The sequence below is a fragment of the Kryptolebias marmoratus genome, linkage group LG15, assembly GCF_001649575.2.
Source record: "Kryptolebias marmoratus isolate JLee-2015 linkage group LG15, ASM164957v2, whole genome shotgun sequence".
NCBI classification, from domain to species: Eukaryota; Metazoa; Chordata; class Actinopteri; order Cyprinodontiformes; family Rivulidae; genus Kryptolebias; species Kryptolebias marmoratus.
In genome coordinates, this window is record NC_051444.1 from 25,593,468 (window position 1) to 25,600,954 (window position 7,487).

A 7,487-nucleotide genomic window follows, 5' to 3' on the forward strand; every position below is an offset into this window, starting at 1 on the left:
GCTGTTCTTTGCTTAAAAGAAGCACAGCAATTTGATGTAGTACAACTTTACCACTTACATATTTGTATTGCAATAACAGATAAAACAATTTCACATACATTGACTTGGAAAATATGTTTAAGTGTGACAAATGTACATTGTTACTTCTTTAAAGTCTATTGATCTTAAACATACCCTATCTTCTTGATGCCTTTATCATTTTACTATACACTTTTAAATGTCATTCTCTGTATTTTTCCTTTCGCACATGTGAGCACAAGGCTGCCATCTCAGGCACCCAGGGAGCAGCTAGAGGGTTAAGTGCCTTGCTCTTAGGCCCGCAGTGGGGATAAGGCTGGTGGAGGCAGATGTGGATGGTTCACCTTCTCCCTCCAATTTTTTTATTCCATTCTGGGAAGTCAAACCTGTAACCTACCAATCCCAGAGTCACCTCTCTAACCTCAGTGCCACCACTCCAGTCTTTGGTGCACAGCTGATGGCTGCTGAAAGCTTATAGCATATGCTATAAAAATATATAATATAATATGATGCTTATAGTCACATGATAGTTTCATGTGACTTTCAAGTCTTGCACAATAATCCCTTAATGGTTATTTTCGTCTTACACTTGGTGATAAATGGTTGTTGCTTTAGTTCTCATTCTTATCTCTTACTGCCTCATGCAGCATAGTCAGAAAAAAACTTTATATTTTCTTATTTTGCAAGTGCCATGTTATTGGAGCACTTTTTTAAGTGAGCTGGAAGTATAGCTTCCGGAATTTGCACATTTGACAACATTTTTTTTTTTCATTTCAGAATAAACACGTATCCAATTATGCCCAATTATTATCCAATTATTGAATGTTTCACTCACACATGGATGTTATCTGACGAAAGTCTTTGCCACCTAACAGATCTAAATATAAATGTGGCAGACTGTTCTCTGTCTGCACATCTACCCTGCAAATATTTTGATAGTTTTAACTCAGAACTATGCTGAGAAATACTCAATCTTAAATTTTCCAGTGGCAATAATTAGTGGTATTTTCTGCCATAAAAAGTGGAGATTACAGTTTCATCAGGCTGTATTGTCCTGTGAGGGTATTGAATAGAGGAGAGGGCATCAGTGTCTCTTGTGAACACTATAATTTGCCATCCATATGGTCATCTGTCCTTGTAACATTAACTTGAATTGTCTGTTAGACCACTTACATCTGTCTGATATTTGGTCTGTGTACTCGGTGTCAGCTCTACTGATAAAATGATCAGAACTTTGACTGTGTCCTCATTTTCAGTTTAAATGGTACAATATTGTGGAAAGAAAAGCTTCCAAGTGCTGGGTCCACTTCTCAATCGGGTGTCCTTTAATAACTTTCAAAGCAATAAAAATCATACACAGTTACAGAATAATGGAGGATAAGGAACAGAGTCTGAGATTTTTGTTTCTTTTTTTTTTTTTTTAAACATTGGCAACCAATGTAGTGTTTCATTTCAGCAACATTGTAAGTTTCTTCCTACAAGATATGTTGTCAATGGAGAAGTGTCACCACAGATCACAGTGTTGTATCTTGGTCAAAGAAGCCATCTGGAGTCTGCACTAATGATGCAAATTGTTAATCATACCAGCTGTCAACTAATTTTACAATGTAATTTAATAGCTGGCCACCATAACAAAATCTCAAGTAGAAACGGTACCTTCATTATATGGTGCTGTGAGTTAAGTAACATTAAAACAAAAGTGTTTTTGTCCATCTAGAATATCTTAAACATTGTTACTTTAATGCGTGATTTAAGTTTTGATCTGAAAAGCTTCCAATAATATTTCAGTGTTTTGAGATCATTGTGATTATGTAGCAAATACTTTTCAAATACTTTTAAATAGGTAATACAAACAGCTTTAGCTTTTTGATTCAAAATAACATTCCATATCAGATTATTCAGTAATGGCATTCCACCTTTAAAGAATTGAAATAATGATTTTATTGATGTTCGCTTTCTACATGTATTTCCACTGATTGTTTTGGTGAAGAAAAATAATAATAACAATCTTGGGTACTTTGGGAAGCTCGGTTTTAATAGTTCATTTGTATGGAAATCTAATTTAGCTTGTTAAGTGGGGTGAAGAAGGAAAGCTGTTTGGGCATGTAAATGTTAAAGCCCACTCTAACGTTCAGAAAGGTAATCCAGAAAATTAGTACCTTGTAATGTTAATGTTTAATGTTGTACCTCTAAATTCTGAAGAAAAGTGAGTATCAAAACAAAAGCCGGCTTTTAAAAAAAACAGTTTCTACCAATTCAAAGACTTTATATTTATTAATAGCATGGTTATTGTTATAAATAATTTCAAATCAAATATACCGTTTTGATGGTGTACAGGTAAAATGCAAGTTCTATCATGTTGTTACATAGAACTGTTTTTTATTTTTATATATATATATATATATATATATATATATATATATATATATATATGTATTTGTAATTTTGTATCTAAGTAGTGCATATGCCCATATCACAATTAAGTAAGTCTACTGCTAAAACAATGGATTTATTCCCAGAAGAAACAGAATGGTTTTTAATTACTTCAGTCCTAAAATATTTCTCTGAACGCCTTTTTGTCCTATATATGGTTACCACCGCTCATCAAAAGCGTTTTTTTTATATCTTTTTTTCCAGGAGGCAATTAATATGCTGAAAATAGTCTTGTCTTTTGTATTGGACTAAAATAATTAAAAAAAATAATAAAGAAATTTTAAAAAATAACATTTTTATATCTGAGCTATTGCAGAGGTTTGCACTCCTCTGTTTCCTGCAAACTGTGTTAGCTTGGAGCACCACATATCTGAAAACAGCATGGACAGTTTAAATGAAGACTGGGTGTTAGATATCTTCCTCAAAAGTCACCGTGCTTTGTTATTATTATTATTATTTTTTTTTTTACAGCTTTGGTTGTTTTGCTGCTGAATAGAAAAGGTAGCCGTCTGATAAACCCCTACTTTTGCTGCTACATATTTACATTCATTTATGCACACAGGTTGGGGGCCATTTTTTCCTTATCAATAAAATACCAATAAATATGATTTTCAGTTTAAATTATTACAGTAATTACTATCATTTGATATATTAAATCTCAGCAATAGCCTAATATCTTGGCACCCCACAAAAATTAATTAGAAATTTGACAAAATCCCCCTTGGCATCAGATACATGTCCAAATTTAAATTAGGACTACCATCTTCACAGAAATCTGGTCTAATTAAACGTCACTGGACTGTCTGCCAAGACATAAAAGCTTCCATAGATGAATTTTGTGAAACATATTGTCAAATATGTGAAAATCATCCTTCCATGATAATTTTGTTTTCTCCCGTTTTATATAAGACAATAACAATGAGCAGGTTTTTTTCTTAAAAAAGACCCCATAGAAAGTGGGGTAGCAATGCTCCCAGCATGGGTCGGTACATTCATGGAAAGCCATCTAATTTTACCCAACGTGCAACATGAGCAAGTGGCAGGTGTAGCCATGATGAAAAAGGTGTGCACACTGCGCTAGAGTTTGACTTTTAATAGATTTGTGGAGTGGCACCTGTCATTATAGGGACTATAGCAGAGAAAGTGTTAGGTTAGTGAGCTAACACCAATAAGAAGACAGTGCTTTATGTTCCATAATGTTTGAAATAAGCAAACATATTTATAGTTATATGGCACTAGGATGTAAAATCCATTTGCAATCACTGAGAAGTTTGGTACCAATTCCGTGATGTTAATACCGCTGGCATTTGTAGAATAAACCATCTGGAGCAGCTCTGTCTCTGCAGGCGACTCTGCAATCTATCAATTTAGAGGCATAAGGATTCCCAGATGGCCTCATTCCAATAGTTGGAAAAGTTGAGAAATTTTGAGCAAAACTATTGAAAAACACCTGCACTTGATTTATTATTCTTGTTTTTTTTTTTCCTTGAGCTATTCTATGGGTGTAACATTGTTTTTTTTATTTAGCTGTGACACTTATCACGTACAGTATTATGAAACTGCAAGGGCATCTAATTATATATATACTATAATATAGCATAAATAGCCTATGCTTAAAACATAACCACAACTTTAGACTGATCAGCAGCTCCAAATAACTGTGTGTAATGCATTATTTATTTATTTTCAACAGACTGGCTGCAACATAAATCACTTGTAACCTGAATTTTCTGCAGTGATAAAATGAGCGTGTTTAAATGAATTTAACAAGCACGACTAACTGCGTGGATCTAATTTTAGCTAGACTCTGAGCAAACACCAGGAATAGTACTTGGACAACATTTCTATTTATCTTACTAACCCCTGAGACTCCGGAAATACAGACAGCTTTTTAATGCATAAACCAATAATAAGTTTTAGTTAAGAGTTGTTATTTCATCATTCTGTAGCTTTAACAGAGCAGTAAGCCAGTGTAATTACAGTGATATTTATCAATCAACTAATGTAACATAAAATTATAAGTTGTATGTCTTAGGACATTTTATGGCAATGTTTGATGTTAATATACTGTATTAAGTGAATACCTCACCATTTCATATATTATAAAAATATTGTAAAACTAAAAACTTTTGGAAAACTAGAATTTAGGTCCAATAATAAAGTGCTTTGCTAACATAACTGTTGTAAGAAACCACTTTGTCATGGAAATGTCCTCTTCTTTGTCAAAAAAAGGCAAGGAGTGAATATGTGTTGAAACTTTGGCCTCCAACTCGGAGAAAATTACTAATATTGTAGCTTTTTTCAGCTTAAGAACTGCAGTTTTCTTGTAAGATTTTATTTCATTTTTTTCAGGATTTCAAAACCTTAAAAACTGAAGTAGTGACTTTTCAAAATATCTATACCTGCACTTTAAACTTGAACTAAAGCTCAGTTAAAAAAGTTAATAAATGAAGAATGTTACATGTGGACTAACAGATGATTGAAAATACTACTTTAATTTTTTTTATTTACCAATAACAAAGGGGATTTTAGATTCATTGCTTGGACTTATCAACAAAGAGAGGTATGTGCAGTTCCATGGTCATTTTGGCTCACTGCCAAATTTTATTAAAACATACAGAAAGTAACTAATGAACAATGTACATTTAATAGTGATTAATTTTTGGATTCAACCTGATTCAAGATGGTGGTCAAAACCAGTTGACACTAAAATATACAAAATTCCCTACAACTCAGTCAATTTTACATATATTGAGCTAAAATTTTCCGTGGCAGTAGCTCAAATTTATCCTAAACACATAATCTAAATGTTAACAGATAACACAAGATCTTTCTTTAAAAATCTGCCATTACCTTTTTGGCGTCCCTCTCTCTGTCTGTTAGCAAAACATCTTATGACCTCCTGGTTGAATTTTAATGGAACTTTCAGAAGATAGCAGCTATAATTACATCTACAACTTTTTCCCGCACTCAGCAAGGGTGGATGCACTTTTCTTTTCTCTCCGTGTCCTCCCCACCATCTGTCCTTATTTTTGATTGTCTTTATTTCTTTGGAGCCTGTCTTTGCATAATTTTCAAATTAAATTATTATGGATCTGGTCAGCTGGTCTCTCGGCGCAATATATGAAATTTTTTCGATGAGAAGGCTGGGCACAGGAGAGCCCTCCTGCCCCGAGGGGACATTTCCGGCTGGATAAACAATGGATTCTTGGGGGAAGTGGAAGATTGTGGGTTTATCTGTAATGTTGGTCGAGGATATTGAAGACGTATACATAATTGGATTTTTGATAACAGGATTTCTGCTTTTTGGGATTGGCGGTTTTCTGGTGTATCATTAAATTCGTAAGACGCAGGCAGCTGTTCAGGCCATGTCAATATGTGAAGGCATGTGCCAAGTAGTGGCACAGTGGCACAGACTCAGACTCAGACTCAGCTTCTGTGCAAACAGAAGTGAATGGACCTTAGAACTTGCTGGCCAAATGGAATCGACCTTGGAGAAGTTACTGACTTGGCCCGACTTGGAGGACAGCATTATTTGGCTGTTTGGATTTGCCATTGAGATGTACCAGTGAGACTCTTAAAGCTGGCTTGAAAGTACGGCATCAGCCTGACCTAAAAAATTCTGACATCTGAATCTGGCTCTATTGAGTCAGCCTTGGAAGGCTGGCTACCTCAAAATTCTCCTGGATGTTATGTACACTTGATGCTCTTCTACCCAGGACACCTGTGGATCTGTGCTGGCTCGGTCGCAAGGCTGGCTGATAAAATTTTCTATCACTATCAGGACTATGGCTGACAGAGGCCTATCTGAAACAGTATCCGTGGGCATTCCTCCACCGTTGCTGTCACTCTCTCGTTTCCTCCCCCCCTCGCTCCCTCCGCAGACACCTCAGCTCCACCCCCCCCTCCTCTTATGTTAATATTTAATGTTGCTCCCTCCCTTCATCCCTCCCACTTTGTCTCATTAGCATAGCTGAATTAGCTTAACATATAACTGAATCAGCAATAGCATAGTGGAATTGGCTAAAACTTTAGTTCAATTAGCTTTAGCATAGGTATAGTTTATCATAGTTTATCTTAGTCTGATCTGCTGAGCTAAGCTTATTTTTGTCAGGTTGTGGGGAAACAGACACGAACCCAGAGTGCAGACTCATTTTAAAGAAAACTAATTTATTAAAATAAAACAAACAAAAACAAAAAGGCTGTTGTGGCAGAAAAAACTGAAACTAAGTACAAACATAAAAAAAAAAAACAAAGCGTGGAGCAAAAACATGGAACAAGACAAAAATAGCAGGGAACCAAGAACAATGAACCAGTGGAGAATGGAGGAGAAGACCGGACTTATAAAACAGAGGATAATAGGTAAGTGGGCACAGGTGTGTGAAAGTCTTTACTGTCAGAAGGAGGTGGGCGTGGCAGCAAAACCGGGTGAAGACTGAGGAAGAATGGAAAAAACACTGGAGACAGGTAGTACAAAAAGGAAAACAAGATAATAAAACCTAAGAAAGACAAAGAAAAACCCTAAAACCTCACAATTTTCTATTTTAGTTTAGTTTAGCCCATGTTTTAGAATTTGAATCGCCTTGTTGCTGAAAAGTGCTGTATAAATAAATGTGACTTGAGTATCTAATTCAAGATTGTGGCCACAGCTAAACAACATTGGCCAACACAAGACAAAAAAATGGCTATCACAGTCAATATTACAGATACTGAGCTAAACTTGTATGTGGTAGTAGCTGAGACTAGAGTGTAGTACATTGAAATATTGCATGAGGTTGCACATAATGTTATTTTCAGGGTTTGACCCAAACAGTTACAATATTGGGTGGCACGGTGAATCAGTGGTACTGCTGACACCTCCCAGCAAGAAGGTTGCAGGATTGCCTCCTGGCCTGGGGCCTTTCTGTATGACATTTGCTTGTTTTTCCCGTGCATGTCTAGGTTTTCTACAGCATCTGTTTCCTACCCTAGACAAAAAAGAACAACAACAACAAAAAACATTTATGTCAGGTTAACTGGTAACTCTAAGTGTGGCT